The sequence below is a fragment of the Pseudophryne corroboree genome, chromosome 2, assembly GCF_028390025.1.
Source record: "Pseudophryne corroboree isolate aPseCor3 chromosome 2, aPseCor3.hap2, whole genome shotgun sequence".
In the NCBI taxonomy this organism is placed as follows: domain Eukaryota; kingdom Metazoa; phylum Chordata; class Amphibia; order Anura; family Myobatrachidae; genus Pseudophryne; species Pseudophryne corroboree.
In genome coordinates, this window is record NC_086445.1 from 492,564,924 (window position 1) to 492,589,923 (window position 25,000).

General features: G+C 47.9%; 1 protein-coding gene across 2 annotated transcripts in view; it reads right to left on the reverse strand.

Annotated features, from left to right (window-relative positions):
* The window catches only part of TXLNG (taxilin gamma), a 230,039-nt gene that overhangs the window by 182,833 nt on the left and 22,206 nt on the right, over positions 1–25,000 (reverse strand). Inside the window, exon 1 of one of the 2 annotated variants that reach the window (XM_063953940.1) lies at positions 24,228–24,248. The exons of the other annotated variant lie outside the window; for it this stretch is intronic. The gene's annotated coding sequence lies outside the window, so the exon portion shown is untranslated. Of the gene's footprint in view, positions 1–24,227; positions 24,249–25,000 lie in introns of those variants that run through there. 2 annotated transcript variants of the gene reach the window in all.

Consider the following 25,000-nt stretch of genomic DNA (forward strand, 5'->3'; position numbering starts at 1 on the left):
TATCTTTGAAGCAACAACACATTTGAATAAGCAGTGAATATAGACTGCATGCGCCAGATGGCACAGCAAATTAGGATTATTTGAGGTAATCCAAATACAGCAAATCTCTGTGTGGAAAGGTCACGTCTTCAGTCAGCACTAATACACTACCGTTCAAAAGTTTGGGGTCACCCAGACAATATCCCTCTTTTTGAAAGAAAGGCACTGGCTTTTTTTCCCCCAATGAAGATAACATTAATCAGAAATAATTGTTAATGTGGTAAATGACTATACTAGCTGCAAATGTCTGGTTTTTAAAGGAACACCATCAGACTTTCAATGGGTGTGAACTGGCTCCTCCCTCTATGACCTCAGTTAGAAAACTGTGCCCAGGGAGACGGACATTTCGAGGAAAGATGTATTGATTAAACACGGTGAGTGTCATACCAGCTCACACCACGAACATACCGCAGAACGTGGTAGTCAAAAGAATACCAGGCCACGGCATGGACAATACACAGCCGCATGCTGAGAGAATAAGCAACACAACCAGTGTGTCAACACAACCAATAATAAGACACCGCATGCCGTGACATCCACAACGTCAGCAACAGGCTGACAGAAAAGAAACACCACAAGAGTGTAACCATAACAAATAACTGCAGACACAGTACGCACTGGGGCGGGTGCCCAGCATCCTCTACGGACTAAGAGAAAAGGATTTACCGGTAGGTATTAAAATCCTATTTTCTCAAACGTCCTAGAGGATGCTGGGGACTCCGTAAGGACCATGGAGTTTATACCAAAGCTCCAGACCGGGCTGGAGAGTGCGTACGACTCTGCAGCACCGATTGAGCAAACATGAGGTCCCCATCAGCCAGGGTATCAAACTTGTAGAGCTTAGCCAAAGTGTTTGAACCCAACCAAGTATCCGCTCGGCAAAGATGAACCGTTGAGACTCCTCAGGCATCCGCCCAAGAAGAGCCCCTCTACCTAGTAGAATGGGACACCACCGACTTCGGTAACGGCAATCCAGCCGTAGAACGAGCACGCCGAATCGTATCACAGATCTAGCGTGTAACAAACTGCAGAGACGCAGGCGCCCCAATCACGCTGAGGCATACCGGACAAACAATCTCTGATTCCCCAATCTGAGCCAACTTGGCGACATAAATATTCAAAGCCCTGACTACATCAAGAGACCTTGAATCAGCCAATGCTTAAGCAACCACAGGCATCAAAAAGGCAGGTTTCTGCAAAACACCGAAACCACATTTGGCAGAACTATTATCAGAGTTCTCAATTCCGCTCTATCCACCTGGAAGATCAAACAGGGGCTCTTGTGAGACCCAGCCGCTACTTCAGACATCCGCCCTGGGGACGCCAAAGCCAAAAGCATGACCACTCTCCAAGAGAGAAACTTTAACACAACCTGTCATAAAAGGTTCCAAACCTTTTGACACAATAAAACGCAACACCACGTCAAGGTCCCACGGTGCTAATGGGGCACAAATGGAGGTTGGATGTGCAGTACTCCTTCCCCGAAGGTCCGAACTTTGGTAAAAGGATGCCAATACTTTCCCGAAATAAAATTTACAAGGCCAAAGCCGCACTGAAATGGAGCCTAACTTTAGGCCTGCACCCACACCTGCTTGCAAAGAATGGAGAAGAACGACCCAGTTGAAAACTTCCATAGTAGCCTTCTTGGAGTCACACCAAATATACACATTTTCTCCAAACACGGAGGTAAGGCTTCGCCGTTACTCCTTTTCTAGCCCGATGAAATGTGGAAATGACTTCACTGGGAATATCCTTTCTGGCTAGGATATGGCGTTCAACCGCCACGTAGTCAAACGCAGCCGCGGTAAGTTCTGATACACGCCCAGATCTTGTTGTAACAGTTCCTCACGTAAAGGAAAAGGCCAGGGATCTTCTAGGAGTAAATCTTGAAGAAGAACTGGATACCAAGCCCTCCTCGTTTAGACCGGAACAATGAGGATCCCCTGAACCCTTGTTCTTCTTACGTTTATCACCTTCAGAAGAGTGAAACCGGAGGGGACACAGACCAACTGAAAACACCCCTGGTGTCCCGAGGACGTCCACTGCCATAGCTTGATTGTCCTCTGACCTGGAACAATATCTCTGAGGTCTCTCATTGAGGCGATACGCCAACATGTCCAACTGAGGCACTCCTCAACGACTTGTCGAATCAACAAAACTTTTCGATGACGACCGTATTTCTCTCGGATGGAGATCGCGTCTGCAGAGGAATCTATTTCTCCGACGGTCACATCTGGAACGAAGACTGCTAATATAGCGTTTCCCAGTCTTTCCACCCAGCGGAAAACTTTTTCGGCATCTGCCATTGTCGCTTTGCTCCTTGTTCTGCTCTAGCGGCTTACTTACACCACTTCTGTCAAGTCGTCCGACAGAATTAACCCGGGCAGATCACGAAGCATATGTTCATTGAAAATAGCTCTTAATTCAAGAAAACGCATTGCAGACGAGCCTTCCAGTTCGACCTTTTCCTCTGGAAATACTTCCCTTGCAAGGACTGCACCGCAGTCTCGGAGATCTGCATGCATGGACACCGGGATCTCATCCTGGATTCCGAACCTTCGTCCCTCTAGGAGGTGAGAACTGAGCCTACACCACAGGATCGAAAACCTGGCCATTAGGATTATATTACAGCGCATGCGCAGGTGAGATCCGGACCACATTTCCAACTGGCCCCGTGGAAACCACTCTGGCATTTGACCTGCTCACCGAAAAGGCCTCCTAGGCCGCACCGATCTTCATCAACTCCGGTGAACATATTGATGGATCGTCACTGCAAATCTGATCCGACTCCAGATCCTCAGACCTCTTTCCACAGGAAACCACAGAACTTTAACCATTCCGTATCTACTCTGATACCCACCTCCGGCGCCTGCATCGTTGGGAATAACAGCCTTCCCGAGTTGAAGAACAGTCAGAGAGAAAACAACGATTTGCACCACTTGTGTCTTGACCTCGCCTTAATCAGGAGAGTGTGCCAGTACAGAACCACAATGGCTCTTACTATCGAAAGAATACCATCCCACTGCCATCACTCCGGTGAAAATGGTAAGGACAATCCTGGACATCCACCCAGGTAATCTGAACTCATTTAAACCTCTAGGATTTTTTTTTTGTTTGCTTTTTAAACAGTGACAGCAGGACAATGCCCTGAACCTGACGCACCTCTGGTATGGCGTCGCGTACTACCTCCCCTTCTAGAGGGGAAACGGCAAGATTCATCAGAAAAATCAGTGAGGGAAACATCTATAACACCAGAATGTCCCCCTTTGAATTCTATAATTAACTCACAGGTCCTAGTCTATTCCCGGACTGACTGAAAGTAGTCGACGAGTTTCCACCGGAGTGGGCTCCAGCCAGATAGACTCAGGGACATGTGGTGGATGTGGTAGAAACAGAAAACGACATCCGCTTCTGCGAACCTACCAAGGCTGCAGAACACTTACCTTTCTCATACGTCCTAGAGGATGCTGGGGACTCCAAAAGGACCATGGGGTATAGACGGATCCGCAGGAGCTTGGGCACACTATAAAGACTTAAACTGGGTGTGAACTGGCTCCTCCCTCTATGCCCCTCCCCCAGACCTCAGTTAGACTTTGTGCCCAGGAGTGATGGGTAACACACTAGGGGAGCTCTCCTGAGTTTCTCTAAAAGACTTTATGTTAGGTTTTTTATTTTCAGGTAGACCTGCTGGCTACAGGCTCCCTGCATCGTGGGAGTGAAGGAAGAGAAGCAGACCTACTTCTTCTTAATTCAAGGGCTCTGCTTCTCGGCTACTGGACACCATTAGCTCCAGAGGGTTCGATCACTTGGTGCGCCTAGCTGCTTGTTCCCAGAGCCACGCAGTCACCCCCCTCACGGAAGCCAGAAGAAAGAAGCCGGATGAGTATGTGAAGAACAGAAGACTTCAGTAACGGAGGTACAGCGGTCTCCATGCCCCCACACACCAATGGCACTCACAGGGTGCAGGGCGCTGTGGGGAGCGCCCTGGGCAGCAGGTTACTGTCTTCTTTTTAAGGCTGGCATAAAAGCATTTCGGTGCCTGGGCACTGTGTCTCATACCCCCGCCAGCATATAACAGCGCGCTGCGTGCCATTCCTCCACGTAGCCAGCTCCAAGGGGTGCAGGGCGCTGGAGGGGGAGGGGGGGGGGGGGGGGGGGGGAAGAGCGCACTGGGCAGCATATTACTGTTTTCTGGGCTGTGTGAGATCAGTCTGGTGGTGCCGGGGCTCCGTGTCCCGGACCCCCATCAGCATATTGTAGCGCACTACGCGCCGTTTCTTCCCCGCCGCCGGCTCCCACGGGTGCAGGGCGCTGGGGGGGGGGGGTGAGCGCCCTGGGCAGCATAGTCAGGCAGTAAAAGGTTAAAACTGGCGGTGCCGGGGCTCCGTGCCCCGGACCCCGCCAGCATGTTCTAGCGCGCTACGTGCCATTTCTTCCCCGACGCCAGCTCCATGGGTGCAGGGCGCCGGGAGGGGCGCCCTGGGCTGCATATTTTGTTTATAAATGTAAGTCCCCGGCGCCGCACGCGATACCGCCGGTCATAGATGCGGTCGCATGCCGCGCCAGTGCTCCCACACACCAACGTTTTACTTTGGTGCAGGGCGCAGGGGGGGGGGGCGCCCTGAACGGCAGTGTTTGTTGATATATAGTGGATTTACACTATATAGGTGTCCAGACTGTATATTTCGGATAAGGGGCGAGAGCGCGCCGGGAAGAAGCGCCATTTTCCTCACATCCCCGCAAGGACTTGCTGTATAGTAAGATGGAGGGGGGCACAGTGTTTTTAATGCTATATGGGTGTCATATAGCATTATGTTTGATAATGGATGCATAATCCTTGTTGTAATACATAAATTCACTGTTTCCCTGTTAGTTTACCCACTATCGGTGAGTCGACATGTGTCGACGGGTGTGGGGGCTTTATCACGAGCTGTTGTGGGGATAACTGGCGGCTGCGCAGACGCAGGGCGGTACTTGATTCGGAAAATTATTACCAAGTTGGTTTTTGTGTGCTTAAAACAGTTAACACATTAGGGAAGTCACAGTGGTTTGTGGATGCCCTGTCGGCATCAACGGTATTTCCTGGGTGAAATATTGTCAGGCTGTTATTGCCTTGTACACACACATACACACATATATATATATATATATATATATATATATATATATATATATATATATATATATATATATATATATATACACACATATATATATATATATATATTTATTTATAGGTGTTTGTGGGGGGAGTCTTATCAAATTTGTATTTGTATGCTTCCCTCAGACACCTCGGGGTTCCAAGTTTATTATTATTATTATTTTTTGCCCCCTTACTATTCCTTGCTGTCGACATTTACTAAGTTTTCTGTCGACCATAACGTTCCTGGTAGATCCACATCGGGGGCGTGTCAGTACATGATTATACACATTCACAACACATTACTGTCTCTAGGGACCTGACTGGTCGGGACAATCCACTTGCATATAGGTTATGTCTTTATGTTTATATATGTAGATATGGGTTTATATATGCATGATTAGGATATACCGTATATACTCGAGTATAAGCCGACTTTTTCAGCACTTTTTTTTGTGCTGAAAAAGCCACCTCTGCTTATACTCGAGTCAGTGACAGGCAGAGGCAGAGCAGTGTGAAGGAGGGACACGAAGCGCACAGCGCGCGGCTCTCCTGTGTCCCTCCTGCATCTCCGGCGGCAGCAGCGGCGGTTCTATTACAGGAAGTACCCGTTCGTGACCTCTGATCACGAACCGGCACTTCCTTTAATAGACCTGCCGCGGCCGCCGAAGATGCAGGAGGGACACAGGAGAGGCGCGTGCTGCGCGCTTTGTGTCCCTCCAGAAGACAGCGCGGGATCGACGGAGGGGTAAGTAACAACACTGTGGGGCATACCTGGCACTTGGGGAGGGAGCATATCTGGCAGCATGAGGGGGTATATGTGGCAGCATGAGGGGACATATCTGGCAGCATGAGGGGACATATCTGGCAGCATGAGGGGACATATCTGGCAGCATGAGGGGACATATCTGGCAGCATGAGGGGGCATATCTGGCAGCATGAGGGGACATATCTGGCAGCATGAGGGGGCATATCTGGCAGCATGAGGGGGCATATCTGGCAGCATGAGGGGGCATATCTGGCAGCATGAGGGGGCATATCTGGCAGCATGAGGGGGCATATCTGGCAGCATGAGGGGGCATATCTGGCAGCATGAGGGGGCATATCTGGCAGCATGAGGGGACATATCTGGCAGCATGAGGGGGCATATGTGGCAGCATGAGGGGCATATGTGGCAGCATGAGGGGCATATGTGGCAGCATGAGGGCATATCTGGCACATCAGGCAGTGTGGGGGCATATCTGGCAGTGTGGGGGCATATCTGGCAGTGTGGGGGCATATCTGGCAGTGTGGGGGCATATCTGGCAGTGTGGGGGCATATCTGGCAGTGTGGGGGCATATCTGGCAGTGTGGGGGCATATCTGGCAGTGTGGGGGCATATCTGGCACTGTGGGGGCATATCTGGCACTGTGGGGGCATATCTGGCACTGTGGGGGCATATCTGGCACTGTGGGGGCATATCTGTCAGTATGAGGGCATATCTGGCAGTATAAGGGCATATCTGGCACTGAGGGCTGTGTACGGCTAGAGCTGCATTTCCCACCCTAGGCTTATACTCGAGTCAATAAGTTTTCCCAGGTTTTTGTGGTAGAATTAGGTGCCTCGGCTTATATTCGGGTCGACTTATACTCGAGTATATACGGTATGTGTTTTATTGTGTATTGCAGGATGTATATCAATGAATGCTGAAATAATGGTATTCTTATCATGTGCTGGTCGCTCTGTTGATTAAGCTCTAGATTGGCCGTGGCGAGTTGGTATTCGATCCTCTCAAGGAGTCCGAATATTATTCTCTTCCTGACGCGGAGAGAACTTTAGGACAGTCAACTCCTGGTCGACGCAGAGCCCGGTTGCACAGGATCATACACAGGCAGCGAAGTGAAATTTTATTTCGATACTTTGACCTTATTTGCACATGAGGGAGTGTTGTATTCGGGTAGGCATCCGATAGAATTACCCTACCCAGAGTGGGTAAGCTTGCCGATGTTGATTCTACCTTATAACATTACAGCAGGCTACCACGTGACAGCAGGAGGTGTGACCGGAAAAATGCTGAGAATGTCTCCAAGTGATACTGGAGGGAGGTATACAGCTGTTTGGTGTGACCTCTGTTCAGTCACTCTCGGCGGATACCACTGGTAAGTCTAACTTTGTGAGTTAGCCTCCTTCACAACGGTTGGCGACGCATTCTTTTGTGGGATGCAGTCGTTTTGTCCGGTTCGATACCGTTTCTTTTTTCCGTTTCTGTGCAGGAAGCGGAAGGTGAAAAGGTAGGTGTTCTGCAACCTTGTTAGGTTCGCAGAAGTGAATGTCGTTTTCTGTTTCCACTACATCCACCACTAGTCGCTGAGTCTATTTGGCTGGTCCCCACTCCGGTGACCGCTTGTCTACTAGTGTCAGTTAGCCCAGGAATAGATTAGGACCTATGAGTTATTTATAGAATCCAAAAGGGGGACATTCTGTGTTACGGTTTTTTCCCCTTACTGTTTTTTCTAATAGATCTTGCCGTTCCCCTCTGGAAGGGGAGGTAGTACGCGACACCATACAGAGGTGCGTCAGGTTCAGGACATTGTCAGGTTGTCCCTGTATAAAGGTGCAAATCGTTGTTTCTCTCTGACTGTTCTTCGACACAGGGATTGGCTGTTCCCAACGACGCAGATGTCGAAAGTGGGTTTCAGAGTGGATACTGATTGGTTAAGGTTCGGTGTGTTTCCTGTGGAAAGAGGTCTGAGGATCCAGAGTTGGTTCGGCTTTGCTGTGACACCTCATCAATATGTTCCGTTAATAAAACAGATGGGTGCGGCCTAAGAGGCCTTTTTCGGTGAGCAGGTCTAATACCAGAGTGGTTTTTAAGGGACCAGTTGGAATTGTGGTCCGGGTCTCACCTGCGCATGCACCGGAATATAATCCTAACGGCCAGGACATCGCTTCTGTGGCGTCTACTCGGTTCTCTCCTTCTAGAGGAATGAAGGTTCGGGATCCAGGTTAGATCCTGGTGTCCGTGCATACAGATCTCCGAAGCTGGGGAGCAGTCCTTTGCAAGAGACGTATTTCCAGAGGATAAGGTCAAGTTGGGAAGCTTGTCTGCTATAAAGCTTTCTTGAATTAAGAGCTATTTTCGACTAACTTATTTTTCGTGTTCTGCCAGTGTTAGTTCTGCCAGACTTGTCAGCAGTGGCGTAGGTAAGCCGCTATGGCGGAACAAGGAGCAAAGCGGCAATGGCGGAAGATGCACAGTTGGCAGTTGAGTGGGAAGTCTGGTAAACGCTGTATTAACAGTCTTCGTTCCGGAGGTAAACGACGGAGAAATAGATTTCCTCTGCTGACGCGATATCCAGCCGGGAAAAATTCAGTCATCATTGAGAAGCTTTCCCAGACGTGTCAAGTCTTTGAGGAGTGTCGAAATTGGACATGTTGGCGTCTCGCCTCCACGGGAGGCCTCAGGGAGATTGTTCCTTGACCTGGAACATTCAAGATATAGCAGTGGACATCCTTGTGACACCATGGATATTTTTGGTCGGTCTATGTGGCCTCTCCGTTTTCACTTTTCCGACGGTGGTAAGCGTAAGATGATCAGAGGTTCCGGTGATCCTCTGGAATCCGGTCTAGCCAGCGAGGGTTGGCTATCCAGTTTTTCATGGTTTACTCCTAAGAAGATTACTGCCCTCTTCCTCTAAGTGAGGTAATGTTACAACAAGATCAGGTCATGTATCATGACTTACAGCGGCTGCGTCTGACAGCGGGGCGGTTGAATGCCATATCCTAAGCCGAACGGGTGTTCCCAGTTAAGTCGTTTCCTCAATTCTTCAGGCTAGGAAAAAACTAACGGCAAAGCGTTACCACCGTAGTTGGAGTAATTATGTGTCTCGGTGTGTATCCAGGAAGGCTCCTATGGAAGACTTTCAGCTAGGTCGTGCTTATCCATACTTTACAAGCCGGTGTGGATGCAAGCCTAATAAGTTTCTTTACAAAATTTCTCTCTGGGAAAGTGGTCATGCTATTGGCTTTGACGGCCGCAAGACGGGTGTCTGAAGTGGTGGTTTTGTCTCACAAGAGCCTTGTTTGACCTTTCAGGTGGATAGAGAGGAATTGAGGACTCGGTTGGTGGTTATACCAAGAGTGGTTTCTGGGTTTCGCAGAAATCGGCCTATTTTGATGCCGGTGGTTACTTGGGCATTAGCCGATTCAAATTCCCTCGCTCTAGCCAGGGTTTTGAGTATGTGGGTCGCCAATTTGGCTCAGTTTGGAGAAACAGACGCTATGTTTGTCTGGTATGTTCCCAGCATGGTTTGGGAGGCTGCGTTATGCAGTCTGTTACACGCTGAATCTGTGATGCAGTTTGGCATTGTCGTTCTATGGCTGGATTGCAGTCACTGGAGTCGGTGGAGGTCCATTCTTTTGGGAAGATGGGCTTTTCTTGGGCGGATGCCCGAGGAGTCTCGGCGGTTCAACTTTGCTGAGCTGATTCTTGGTCAGGATCAAAGCTTTTGTTATGCTCTACAAGTTTGACACCCTGATTTTTGGGGACCTTTTGTTTGCTCATTCGGTGCTGCAGAGTCGTCCGCACTCTCCCGCCCGTTTGGGAGCTTTGGTATAAACCCCATGGTCCTTTTGGAGTCCCCAGCATCCTCTAGGACGTTTGAGAAAATAAGATTTTACTTACCGATAAATCTATTTCTCGTAGTCCGTAGTGGATGCTGGGCCTCCGTCAGGACCATGGGGAATAGCGGCTCCGCAGGAGACAGGGCACAAAATTTAAAAGTTTGACCACTAGGTGGTGTGTACTGGCTCCTCCCCCTATGACCCTCCTCCAAGCCTCAGTTAGGATACTGTGCCCGGACGAGCGTACACAATAAGGAAGGATTTTGAATCCCGGGTAAGACTCAAACCAGCCACACCAATCACACCGTACAACTTGTGATCTGAACCCAGTTAACAGTATGATAACGTAGGAGCCTCTGAAAAGATGGCTCACAACAATACAACCCGATTTTTTTGTAACAATAACTATGTACAAGTATTGCAGACAATCCGCACTTGGGATGGGCGCCCAGCATCCACTACGGACTACGAGAAATAGATTTATCGGTAAGTAAAATCTTATTTTCTCTGACGTCCTAGTGGATGCTGGGACTCCGTCAGGACCATGGGGATTATACCAAAGCTCCCAAACGGGCGGGAGAGTGCGCATGACTCTGCAGCACCGAATGAGAGAACTCCAGGTCCTCCTTAGCCAGGGTATCAAATTTGTAGAATTTTACAAACGTGTTCTCCCCTGACCACGTAGCTGCTCGGCAGAGTTGTAATGCCGAGACCCCTCGGGCAGCCGCCCAAGATGAGCCCACCTTCCTTGTGGAGTGGGCCTTGACAGATTTATGCTGTGGCAAGCCTGCCACAGAATGTGCCAGTTGAATTGTGCTACAAATCCAACAAGCAATCGTCTGCTTAGAAGCAGGAGCACCCAGCTTGTTGGGTGCATATAGTATAAACAGCGAGTCAGATTTTCTGACTCCAGCCGTCCTTGAAATATATATTTTCAATGCTCTGACAACGTCCAGCAACTTGGAATCCTCCAAATCGCTAGTAGCCGCAGGCACCACAATAGGCTGGTTCAGGTGAAACGCTGATACCACCTTAGGCAGAAAATGAGGACGCGTCCTCAATTCTGCCCTGTCCGAATGGAAAATCAGATATGGGCTTTTATATGATAAAGCTGCCAATTCTGACACTCTCCTGGCTGAAGCCGTAGCATGGTTACTTTCCATGTAAGATATTTCAAATCTACCGATTTGAGTGGCTCAAACCAATGGGATTTGAGAAAATCCAAAACTACATTGAGATCCCACGGTGCCACTGGGGGCACAACCGGGGGCTGTATATGTAGTACTCCTTTTACAAAAGTCTGAACTTCAGGAACTGAAGCCAATTCTTTCTGGAAGAATATCGACAGGGCCGAAATTTGAACCTTAATGGACCCTAATTTGAGGCCCATAGATAATCCTGTTTGCAGGAAATGTAGGAATCGACCCAGTTGAAATTCCTCTGTCGGGGCCTTCCTGGCCTCGCACCATGCAACATATTTTCTCCAAATGCGGTGATAATGTTGTGCAGTCACCTCCTTCCTGGCTTTGACCAGGGTAGGGATGACCTCTTCCGGAATGCCTTTTTCCCTTAGGATCCGGCGTTCAACCGCCATGCCGTCAAACGCAGCCGCGGTAAGTCTTGGAATAGACACGGTCCCTGCTGAAGCAGGTCCCTTCTTAGAGGTAGAGGCCACGGATCTTCCGTGAGCATCTCCTGAAGTTCCGGGTACCAAGTCCTTCTTGGCCAGTCCGGAGCCACGAGTATCGTTCTTACTCCCCTTTGCCGTATAATTCTCAGTACCTTGGGTATGAGAGGCAGAGGAGGGAACACATACACTGACTGGTACACCCATGGTGTTACCAGAGCGTCCACAGCTATTGCCTGAGGGTCTCTTGACCTGGCGCAATACCTGTCCAGTTTTTTGTTGAGGCGGGACGCCATCATGTCCACCATTGGTCTTTCCCAATGGACCACAATCATGTGGAAGACTTCTGGATGAAGTCCCCACTCTCCCGGGTGAAGATCGTGTCTGCTGAGGAAGTCTGCTTCCCAGTTGTCCACTCCCGGAATGAACACTGCTGACAGTGCTATCACATGATTTTCCGCCCAGCGAAGAATCCTTGCAGCTTCTGCCATTGCCCTCCTGCTTCTTGTGCCGCCCTGTCTGTTTACGTGGGCGACTGCCGTGATGTTGTCCGACTGGATCAACACCGGCTGACCCTGAAGCAGAGGTTTTGCCAGGCTTAGAGCATTGTAGATTGCTCTTAGCTCCAGTATATTTATGTGAAGAGACGTTTCCAGGCTTGACCACACGCCCTGGAAGTTTCTTCCTCGTGTGACCGCTCCCCAGCCTCTCAGGCTGGCATCCGTGGTCACTAGGACCCAGTTCTGTATGCCGAATCTGCGGCCCTCTAACAGATGAGTACTCTGCAACCACCATAGCAGAGAGACCCTTGTCCTTGTCGACAATTTTATCCGCTGATGCATCTGCAGATGCGATCCGGACCATTTGTCTAGCAGATCCCACTGAAAAATTCGTGCATGGAATCTGCCGAATGGAATCGCTTCGTAAGAAGCCACCATTTTTCCCAGGACTCTTGTGCATTGATGCACAGACACTGTCCCTGGTTTTAGGAGGTTCCTGACTAGTTCGGATAACTCCCTGGCTTTCTCCTCCGGAAGAAATACCTTTTTCTGAACAGTGTCCAGAATCATCCCTAGGAACAGCAGACGTGTCGTCGGGATCAGTTGGGATTTTGGAAAATTCATAATCCACCCGTGCTGTTGGAGCACTACTTGAGTTAGTGCTACTCCGACCTCCAGCTGTTCTCTGGATCTTGCCCTTATCAGGAGATTGTCCAAGTAAGGGATAATTAATACGCCTTCTCTTCGAAGAAGAATCATCATTTCGGCCATTACCTTGGTAAAGACCCTGGGTGCCGTGGACAATCCAAACGGCAGCGTCTGAAACTGATAATGACAGTTTTGTACCACGAACCTGAGGTACCCTTGGTGTGAAGGGCAAATTGGGACATGAAGGTAAGCATCCTTGATGTCCAAGGACACCATAAAATCCCCCTCTTCCAGATTCGCTATCACTGCTCTGAGTGACTCCATCTTGAACTTGAATTTTTGTATGTACAGGTTCAGAGATTTCAGATTTAGAATAGGTCTTACCGAGCCGTCCGGCTTCGGTACCACAAATAGCGTGGAGTAATACCCCTTTCCCTGTTGTAGAAGGGGTACCTTGACTATCACCTGCTGAGAATACAGCTTGTGAATGGCTTCCAATACCGTCGCCCTGTCGGAGGGAGACGTTGGCAAAGCATACTTTTGGAACCGGCGAGGGGGAGACTTCTCGAATTCCAACCTGTAACCCTGAGATACTACCTGCAGGATCCAGGGGTCCACCTGCGAGTGAGCCCACTGTGCACTGAAATTCTTGAGGCGACCCCCCCACCGCCCCTGAGTCCGCTTGTAAGGTCCCAGCGTCATGCTGAGGCCTTTGCAGAAGCCGGGGAGGACTTCTGCTCCTGGGAAGGGGCTGCTTGGTGCAGTCTCTTACCCTTTCCTTTGCCTCGGGGCAAATATGAATGTCCTTTTGCTCGCTTGTTCTTATAGGAACGAAAGGACTGCGGCTGAAAAGACTGCGGCTTTTTCTGTTGGGAGGGGACTTGAGGTAAAAAGGTGGACTTCCCGGCTGTTGCCGTGGCTACCAAATCCGATAGACCGACCCCAAATAATTCCTCTCCTTTATACGGCAATACTTCCATATGCCGTTTGGAATCCGCATCGCCTGACCACTGTCGTGTCCATAGACTTCTTCTGGCAGATATGGACATCGCACTTACTCTTGATGCCAGAGTGCAGATATCTCTCTGTGCATCTCGCATATAAAGGAACGCATCCTTTAATTGCTCTATAGTCAATAAAATACTGTCCCTATCCAGGGTATCAATATTTTCAGTCAGGGAATCCGACCAAGCCACCCCAGCACTGCACATCCAGGCTGAGGCGATTGCTGGTCGCAGTATAACACCAGTATGTGTGTATATACTTTTTAGAGTATTTTCCAGCCTCCTATCAGCTGGATCCTTGAGGGCGGCCGTATCAGGAGACGGTAACGCCACTTGTTTGGATAAACGTGTGAGCGCCTTGTCCACCCTAGGGGGTGTTTCCCAGCGCGCCCTAACCTCTGGCGGGAAAGGGTATAATGCCAATAACTTCTTTGAAATTAGCAGTTTTTTATCAGGGGTAACCCACGCTTCATCACACACGTCATTCAATTCCTCTGATTCAGGAAAAACTACAGGTAGTTTTTTCAGACCCCACATAATACCCCTTTTTGTGGTACTTGCAGTATCAGAGATATGCAAAGCCTCCTTCATTGCCGTGATCATATAACGTGTGGCCCTACTGGAAAATACGTTTGTTTCTTCACCGTCGACACTGGATTCAGTGTCAGTGTCTGGGTCTGTGTCGACCGACTGAGGTAAAGGGCGTTTTACAGCCCCTGACGGTGTCTGAGACGCCTGGACAGGTACTAACTGGTTTGCCGGCTGTCTCATGTCGTCAACCGACTTTTGTAGCGTGCTGACACTATCCCGTAATTCCATAAACAAAGCCATCCATTCTGGTGTCGACTCCCTAGGGGGTGACATCAACATTACAGGCAATTGCTCCGCCTCCACGCCAACATCGTCCTCATACATGTCGACACACACGTACCGACACAGCAGACACACAGGGAATGCTCTGATAGAAGACAGGACCCCACTAGCCCTTTGGGGAGACAGAGGGAGAGTTTGCCAGCACACACCCAAGCGCTATAAATATATATAGGGACAACCTTAATAAGTGTGTTCCCTTTATAGCAGCTCAAATATTATAAATATCGCCAATAAGTGCCCCCCCTCTCTGTTTTTACCCTGTTTCTGTAGTGCAGTGCAGGGGAGAGTCCGGGGAGCCTTCCTCGCAGCGGAGCTGGGCAGGAAAATGGCGCTGTGTGCTGAGGAGAATAGGCCCCGCCCCCTTTTCGGCGGGCTTCTTCTCCCGGTTTTTTTGGAACCTGGCAGGGGTTAAATACATCCATATAGCCCCAGGGGCTATATGTGATATATTTTAGCCAGAATAGGTATATTACATTGCTGCCCAGGGCGCCCCCCCCAGCGCCCTGCACCCTCAGTGACCGCTGGTGTGAAGTGTGCGGAGAGCAATGGCGCACAGCTGCAGTGCTGTGCGCTACCTCATGAAGACTGAGACGTCTTCTGCCGCCGGTTTCTGGACCTCTTCTCTATTTGGCATCTGCAAGGGGGTCGGCGGCGCGGCTCCGGTGACCCATCCAGGCTGTACCTGTGATCGTCCCTCTGGAGCTAGTGTCCAGTAGCCTAAGAAGCAAATCCATCCTGCACGCAGGTGAGTTCACTTCTTCTCCCCTAAGTCCCTCGTTGCAGTGAGCCTGTTGCCAGCAGGACTCACTGAAAATAAAAAACCTAACAAACTTTTTCTAAGCAGCTCTTTAGGAGAGCCACCTAGATTGCACCCTGCTCGGACGGGCACAAAAACCTAACTGAGGCTTGGAGGAGGGTCATAGGGGGAGGAGCCAGTACACACCACCTAGTGGTCAAACTTTTAAATTTTGTGCCCTGTCTCCTGCGGAGCCGCTATTCCCCATGGTCCTGACGGAGTCCCAGCATCCACTAGGACGTCAGAGAAAATAGGATTTTGGTACCTACCGGTAAATCCTTTTCTGTTAGTCCGTAGAGGATGCTGGGCGCCCGTCCCAGTGCGTACTGTGTCTGCAGTTTTTGCTTTTGGTTACACCCTGGTGGTGTGTCTTCTCTGTCAGGCGGTTGCTACAGTTGGTCATGCCATGGCATACAGGGTCTTATTTTTGCTTATGTGGACACATGGTTTGTGTTACATATTCTCTCAGCATGTGGCTGCGTTTTGTTCATGCCGTTGGCTGGTATTCTTCTGAATGCCACGTTCTACGATGTGTTGGAGGTGTGAGCTGGTATGACACTCACCGTGTTTATAACAATAAATTCTTTCCTCGAAATGTCCATCTCTCCTGGGCACAGTTTTCTAACTGAGGTCTGGGGGAGGGGCATAGAGGGAGGAGCCAGTTCACACCCAGTTTAAGTCTTTATAGTGTGCCCAAGCTCCTGCGGATCAGTCTATACCCCATGGTCCTTTTGGAGTCCCCAGCATCCTCTACGGACTAAGAGAAAAGGATTTACCGGTACCAAAATCCTATTTTCACCTTCTACTGTCTGCAAAGAAAAGGAAAAAAAGAGCGGTATCGAACCGGTTAAAACTATTGCATCCAACAAATGAATGCGTCACCAACCGTTGGGTAGCAGACTAACTCACGAAGTTAGATTTTCCAGGAGTATCCGTCGAGATTGACTGAACGGAGGCATCCCCAAACAGCGGTACACCGTCCCAGGAAGAAACTCCAGTATCTCTCGGAGTCAGCCTCAGTATTCCCCCAGCAACACCTCCTATATACGCCCGGCAGCCTGCCGCAATGTTTTAGAGAAGAACCAACATAAGGAACATCCCCTCTCTCATTAGGGTAATGCTATCGGATGCCTTTCCGAATATAAACACTCCCCCGTGTGCATGTAATGCAGATAAGTCCAAAACATAGAAATAAAATATCACTTAGCTTCCTGTATACAATCCTTTGTGACAAGGCCCCGTGTCGACCCGGAGTTGACTTTCACAGCATTCTATCCGCGGCAGGAAGCAAACAACATTCAGACTCCCTGAGAGCATCCGAGACCAACTCGTCATGGCCGACCTAGAGCTTTATCAACAGAGCGACCAGCACATGAAAAGGAATACTATTACTTCAGCATTCAGTATAAATCATAATATGAATATATATATATATATATATATATATATATATATATATATATATATATATATACACATACACACACACACACACAGAGAAAAAAACCACAGCACTCACCACACCAGAAGCGGGGCACAGCTATGCACTTACCACTCACAGGGTGGGGTGCATGTAACACAGCACTCTCCACCACAAAAGCGGGGTACACAGCTGTACTTACCACTCACAGGGCGGGGTGCTTGTAGCCCATGACCACATCGCTCTAATAAATACAAACAAAGAACCCAGCACTCACCAAAGTAAACTCACTTATCCTCAACAATTCAATAAATAAATGATGGGGGTTTAGTTGGTGGATTGGCCAATGCACGGAAGCCTGCATACCGCTCGCCAAGGTACCCCACCTTCATGCAGGTCCTACACTATCACAGAGTCTCAAAACCTGACTACTTCACTGCTGTTACACAACTCATATATATATATATATATATCTTGTAATACCCTAGTGTCTGGTACTACATTCAATCACCCATACTCTGGTAAGAAATTAAGGATTATGCATAGACTTACGTGTACAACAACACATGTAGTCTATATATTAACTTGCCCATGTGGTCTTGCCTATGTGGGCAAGACCATTCGCCAATTTAGAGAAAGGATGGCACTGCATCGCAGTGCCATCAAAAAAGCATATGAAAAAGGTACCAGTGAGCAGCCGTTTGCGCGTCACTGTTTACAAGCCAAACAAGGGGTGGCCAGCATACGGGCCACCCTTATTGATCATGTACCGATCATGCCTAGGGGTGGTAATAGGGCTAGGCGACTTTTACAGAAAGAAACACGATGGATATTTTCCCTTGGTACACTAGCCCCTAGAGGTCTAAATGAGCATATGAGCTTGCAATGCTTCTTGTAGTACCCAAAATATGCCCATAATAAATCCAAGATTAGGAGACACAGTTCTGTGGTTGCGGATTACCTTCTTAGGGATAAGTCAGCTAGTTTATTAATCATCTACTGTAAGTTTATATTTATATTTATGATGACAGCCCAACCAAATGAGTAATGCGCTAACCATGTGCCATTTTTTTAGCTTTTATTCTTATGTTTGTTATGTCTTTTGCATATTAATTCATTACTTGTATTGTCTCACAGGATGATAGCCGGGATACAGCAGTGGCGCCCTGCTGGACGCTCTTGCCGTTCCTATGGTTACTACCCTGTTCTTCCGGCGCACCCGACACGCCATGATCCAGCGACGCGGAAGACAGCTGAGCGGTGTGGCTGGCGGTGGCGCCGATAAACAGGTGAGTATGTTCACGTTTATTGGCTTTTTGGTATATATGTATGTTGTTTTACACTGTGTTTTTCACTTGCTGTTTGGCCCCGAGGACGGGGGTTTTGCCCCGAAACATGTCGGCTGCATTGGTCTAATAAATTACCTGATTATCTGCTATGAGGAGTCTGTTTGAGTGCCACCTTCTACCCATGCTACATATTGTGACCTAGAGTCACCTGGAGGGCACCGCAGCATTTACTTTCAGGCATACAGGAATATATATATATATATATATCGATACAAAATGTCAAAAGGGAGCTAGAAATGTTGTGTACATACAATATCCTTCCAGATTATGACCGCAAAGTGATAAAAACAATAGATTTTATTCACATATTCACCAAGTACATTATACTTTTAGTGAACAGAGATTATCACATAAAAATCCAATGGTAAATATAATAAAAAATAAGAATTTACTTACCGATAATTCTATTTCTCGGAGTCCGTAGTGGATGCTGGGGTTCCTGAAAGGACCATGGGGAACAGCGGCTCCGCAGGAGACAGGGCACAAAAAAGTAAAGCTTTTACCAGATCAGGTGGTGTGCACTGGCTCCTCCCCCTATGACCCTCCTCCAGACTCCAGTTAGGTACTGTGCCCGGACGAGCGTACACAATAAGGGAGGCAATTTGAATCCCGGGTAAGACTCATACCAGCCACACCAATCACACCGTACAACTTGTGATCTAAACCCAGTTAACAGTATGATAACAGAAAGAGCCTCTTAAAGATGGCTCCTTAACAATATAACCCGAATTTGTTAACAATAACTATGTACAGTATTGCAGATAATCCGCACTTGGGATGGGCGCCCAGCATCCACTACGGACTCCGAGAAATAGAATTATCGGTAAGTAAATTCTTATTTTCTCTATCGTCCTAAGTGGATGCTGGGGTTCCTGAAAGGACCATGGGGATTATACCAAAGCTCCCAAACGGGCGGGAGAGTGCGGATGACTCTGCAGCACCGAATGAGAGAATTCCAAGTCCTCTTTTGCCAGGGTATCAAATTTGTAGAATTTTACAAACGTGTTTTCCCCCGACCACGTAGCTGCTCGGCAGAATTGTAATGCCGAGACCCCTCGGGCAGCCGCCCAAGATGAGCCCACCTTCCTTGTGGAATGGGCCTTAACAGATTTAGGCTGTGGCAGGCCTGCCACAGAATGAGCAAGTTGAATTGTGTTACAAATCCAACGAGCAATCGTCTGCTTAGAAGCAGGGGCACCCAACTTGTTGGGTGCATATAGTATCAACAGCGAGTCAGATTTTCTGACTTCAGCCGTCCTTGAAATGTATATTTTTAAGGCTCTGACAACGTCCAACAACTTGGAGTCCTCCAAGTCGCCAGTGGCCGCAGGCACCACAATAGGTTGGTTCAGGTGAAACGCTGATACCACCTTAGGGAGAAAATGCGGACGAGTCCTCAGTTCTGCCCTATCCGAATGGAAGATTAGATAAGGGCTTTTATAAGATAAAGCCGCCAATTCAGATACTCTCCTGGCGGAAGCCAGGGCCAGTAACATAGTCACTTTCCATGTGAGATATTTAAAATCCACCTTTTTCAATGGTTCAAACCAATGGGATTTGAGGAAATCTAAAACTACATTTAGATCCCACGGTGCCACCGGAGGCACCACAGGAGGCTGTATATGCAGTACTCCTTTAACAAAAGTCTGTACCTCAGGAACTGAGGCCAATTCTTTTTGGAAGAATATTGACAGGGCCGAAATTTGAACCTTAATAGATCTCAATTTGAGACCCATAGACAATCCTGATTGTAGGAAATGTAGGAAACGACCCAGTTGAAATTCCTCCGTCGGAACACTCCGATCCTCGCACCACGCGACATATTTTCGCCAAATGCGGTGATAATGTTTCGCGGTGACTTCCTTCCTTGCCTTAATCAAGGTAGGAATGACTTCTTCTGGAATGCCTTTCCCTTTTAGGATCTGGCGTTCAACCGCCATGCCGTCAAACGCAGCCGCGGTAAGTCTTGAAAGAGACAGGGACCCTGTTGTAGCAGGTCCCTTCTCAGAAGTAGAGGGCACGGGTCGTCCGTGACCAACTCTTGAAGTTCCGGGTACCAAGTCCTTCTTGGCCAATCCGGAGCCACTAGTATTGTTCTTACTCCTCTTCACCGTATAATCTTCAATACCTTTGGTATGAGAGGCAGAGGAGGAAACACATATACTGATTTGTACACCCAAGGTGTTACCAGTGCGTCCACAGCTATTGCCTGTGGATCTCTTGACCTGGCGCAATACTTGTCCAGTTTCTTGTTGAGGCGAGACGCCATCATGTCTACCATTGGTCTTTCCCAACAGTTTATTAGCATGTGGAAGACTTCTGGATGAAGACCCCACTCTCCCGGGTGAATATCGTGTCTGCTGAGGAAGTCTGCTTCCCAGTTGTCCACGCCCGGGAAGAACACTGCTGACAGTGCTATTACGTGATTCTCCGCCCAGCGAAGAATCTTGGCAGCTTCTGCCATTGCACTCCTGCTTCTTGTGCCGCCCTGTCTGTTTACATGGGCGACCGCCGTGATGTTGTCCGACTGAATCAACACCGGTTTTCCTTGCAGGAGTGGTTCCGCCTGGCTTAGAGCATTTTAGATTGCTCTTAGTACCAGAATGTTTATGTGAAGAGACTTTTCCAGGTTCGTCCATACCCCCTGGAAGTTTCTTCCTTGTGTGACTGCTCCCCAACCTCTCAGGCTGGCGTCCGTGGTCACCAGGATCAAATCCTGTATGCCGAATCTGCGGCCCTCCAATAGATGAGCCTTTTGCAACCACCACAGAAGATATACCCTTGTCCTTGGCGACAGGGTTATTCGCAGGTGCATCTGAGGATGCGACCCTGACCATTTGTCCAACAGATCCCTTTGGAAAATTCTTGCATGGAATCTGCCGAATGGAATTGCTTCGTAAAAAGCCACCATTTTTCCCAGGACTCTTGTGCATTGATGTACAGACACCTTTCCTGGTTTTAGGAGGTTCCTGACAGGTCGGATAACTCCTTGGCTTTTTCCTCGGGAAGAAAAACCTTTTTCTGAACCGTGTCCAGAATCATCCCTAGGAACAGCAGACGTATCGTCGGAAAAAAGCTGCGATTCTTGGAATATTTAGAATCCAGTCGTGCCGTCGAAGAACTACTTTAGATAGTGCTCTTCCGACCTCCAACTGTTCTCTGGAACTTGCCCTTTTTAGGTCGTGCAAGTAAGGGATAATTTAGATGCCTTTTTTCTTTGAAGAAACATCTTTTCGGCCATTACCTTGGTAAAAAGGCCCGGGGTGCCGTGGATAATTCAAACGGCATCGTCTGAAACTGATATTGACAGTTCTGTACCACGAACCAGAGGTACCCTTGATGAGAAGGACAAAATTTGGACATGGAGGTAATCCTTGATGTCCAGGGACACCATATAGTCCCCTTTTTTCCGGTTCGCTATCACTGCTCTGAGTGACTTTATCTCGATTTGAACCTTTTATGTAAGTGTTCAAAACATTTTAGATTTAGACTATGTGTCACCAAGCCGTCTGGCTTCAGTACCACAATATAGTGTGGAAAAATAATACCCTTTTCCTTGTCGTAGGAGGGGTACTTTGATTATCACCTGCTGGATATACAGCTTGTGAATTGTTTCCAATGCTGCCTCCCTGTCGGAGGGAGCCGTTGGTAAAGCAGACTTCAGGAACCTGCGAGGAGAAGATGTCTCGACTCTCCAATCTTTACCCCTGGGATAATACTCGTACGATCTAGGGGTCAACTTGCGAGTGATCCCACTGCGCCCTGAGACTCTTGAGACTACCCCCCCACCTTGAGTCCGCTTGCACGGCCCCAGCGTCATGCTGAGGACTTGGCAGACGCGGTGGAGGGCTTCTTTTCCTGGGAAAGGGCTGCCTGCTGCAGTCTACTTCCCTTACCTCTATGTCTGGGCAGATATGACTGGCCTTTTGCCTGCATGCCCTCATGGGAAAGGAAAGATTGAGGCTGAAAAGACGGTGTCTTTTTTAGCTGAGATGTAACTTGGGGTAAAAAAGGTTGGATTTCCCAGCTGTTGCTGTGGTCCCCAGGTCCGATGGACCGACCCCCAAATAACTCCTTCCCTTTATACAGCAATACTTCCATCTGCCGTATGGGATCTGTATCACCTGACCACTGTCGTGTCCCTGACATCTTCTGGGAGATATGGACAACGCACTTATCTTGATGCCAGAGAGCAAATATCCCTCTGTGCATCTCACATACATATATATAGAATGCATCCTATTAAATGCTCTACATAAATAAAATATTTTCAGTCAGGGAATCCGACCAAGCCAACCCAGCACTGCATCTCCAGGCTGATGGCGATCGCTGGTCGCAGTATAACCACCGTATGTGTGTATATACTTTTTAGGATATTTTTCCAGCTTCCTATCAGCTGGCTCCTTGAGGGCGGCCGTATCTGGAGACGGTAACGCCACTTGATAAGCGTGTGAGCGCCTTATCACCCTAAGGGGTGTTTCCCAACGTACCCTAATTTCTGGCGGGAAAGGGTATAACGCCAATATTTGCTATCGGGGTAACCCTACGCATCATCACACACTTCATTTTATTTTATCTGATTCAGGAAAAACTACAGGTAGTTTTTTCACTCCCACATAATACCCTTTCTTGTGGTACTTGTAGTATCAGAAACACGTAACACCTCCTTCATTGCCCTTAACGTGTGGCCCTAATGAGAAATACGTTTGTTTATTCACCGTCGACACTGTATTCAGTGTCCGTGTCTGTGTCTGTGTCGACCGACTGAGGTAAATGGGCGTTTTTAAAACCCCTGACGGTGTTTCTGAGACGCCTGGACCGGTCCTAATAGATTGTCGGCCGTCTCATGTCGTCAACCGACCTTGCAGCGTGTTGACATTCTCACGTAATTCTCTAAATAAGCCATCCATTCCGGTGTCGACTCCCTAGAGAGTGACATCACCATTACAGGCAATTTCTCCGCCTCCTCACCAACATCGTCCTCATACATGTCGACACACACGTACCGACACACAGCACACACACCGGGAATGCTCTGACAGAGGACAGGACCCACTAGCCCTTTGGGGAGACAGAGGGAGAGTCTGCCAGCACACACCAAAAACGCTATAATTATATAGGGACAACCTTATATAAGTGTTTCTCCCTTATAGCATCTTTTATATATATACAATATCGCCAAAATCAGTGCCCCCCCTCTCTGTTTTAACCCTGTTTCTGTAGTGCAGTGCAGGGGAGAGCCTGGGAGCCTTCTCTCCAGCTTTTCTGTGAGAGAAAATGGCGCTGTGTGCTGAGGAGATAGGCCCCGCCCCTTTTTCGGCGGGCTCGTCTCCCGCTATTTTTGAAGTTAGGCAGGGGTTAAATATCTCCATATAGCCTCTGTGGGCTATATGTGAGGTATTTTTTGCCTCTAATAAGGTTTTTATTTGCCTCTCAGAGCGCCCCCCCCAGCGCTCTGCACCCTCAGTGACTGTTGTGTGAAGTGTGCTGAGAGGAAAATGGCGCACAGCTGCAGTGCTGTGCGCTACCTTAAGAAGACTGAGGAGTCTTCAGCCGCCGATTTTGGACCTCTTCTCTCTTCAGCGTCTGCAAGGGGGCCGGCGGCGCGGCTCCGGTGACCATCCAGGCTGTACCTGTGATCGTCCCTCTGGAGCTAGTGTCCAGTAGCCAAGCAGCAAATCCACTCTGCACGCAGGTGAGTTCACTACTTCTCCCCTAAGTCCCTCGTTGCAGTGATCCTGTTGCCAGCAGGACTCACTGTAAAGTAAAAAACCTAAGCTAAACTTTCTCTAAGCAGCTCTTTAGGAGAGCCACCTAGATTGCACCCTTCTCGTTCGGGCACAAAATCTAACTGGAGTCTGGAGGAGGGTCATAGGGGGAGGAGCCAGTGCACACCACCTGATCTGGTAAAAGCTTTACTTTTTTGTGCCCTGTCTCCTGCGGAGCCGCTGTTCCCCATGGTCCTTTCAGGAACCCCAGCATCCACTTAGGACGATAGAGAAATGCAGTTTACAATGTTGTTGAAGACATGATACAGACAGTATATCCCATCAAGTGGTATATTATATAGGATGTCTGATGTTTTCACAAGAAACACTACCCGACGCGTTTCGTCCCAAGGACTTCATCAGGGGTTCATGTCTATATAATAGATATGAATCGAATAAGAAAAATTATTTTTACAATATACCATGTTGATCATAATCTGAAAATAGTGTTTGATACATACCAATCAAAGTAGGGGCCAAAAACCGATTTTTACGGTGTAATTAGTCCCACAATCAATTTCTGAAAAAACCATATCATAATGAAAATTAATTAATTAATTGCATAATAAGGGTAATTAAATAATCCACTACTATAGGGAAGGGGGGGTGGTAAATAAAATTTAAATGGATCTATATAGATGGATTAAATGGATCTCGTTAATATTCATGGAAACAATTATATATGGACATAATCAACTTAATAATGATGTATGATATTAACTACAAAAATACAGATGCCGGAATTTATAGGGTTGATAAAAGACCATATATATTGGTCATATTATTACCAGTGTATACAATAATAACATTATTGGAGAATTTCCATACAATTGTGCCTCATATAACTACAGAATACTTGCAAATAATCCAAACTGGTATTTAAATATTCATAAGTACATACCAAAAAGGATTTAAAATCAAATGATCACGCTGAATGTATCAGTATTCACCATGGGTCCAGCCTATAATATATATATATATATATATATATATATATATATATATATATATATATATATATATATATATATATATATATATATATATATATATATATATATGCTTTATCCGTCAATTAATCCCCTATACAGATGGGGGATAATTCACTCCAAAGAAGGGCCAGAAAAATAATTGATTATACATACCCTCATAGGAGTGCAAACTGTAAGATTATGCTGTTGTGGTCTCTATTTGTTATAACCACATTTACAATGTTCAGCCTATAAAACAATTA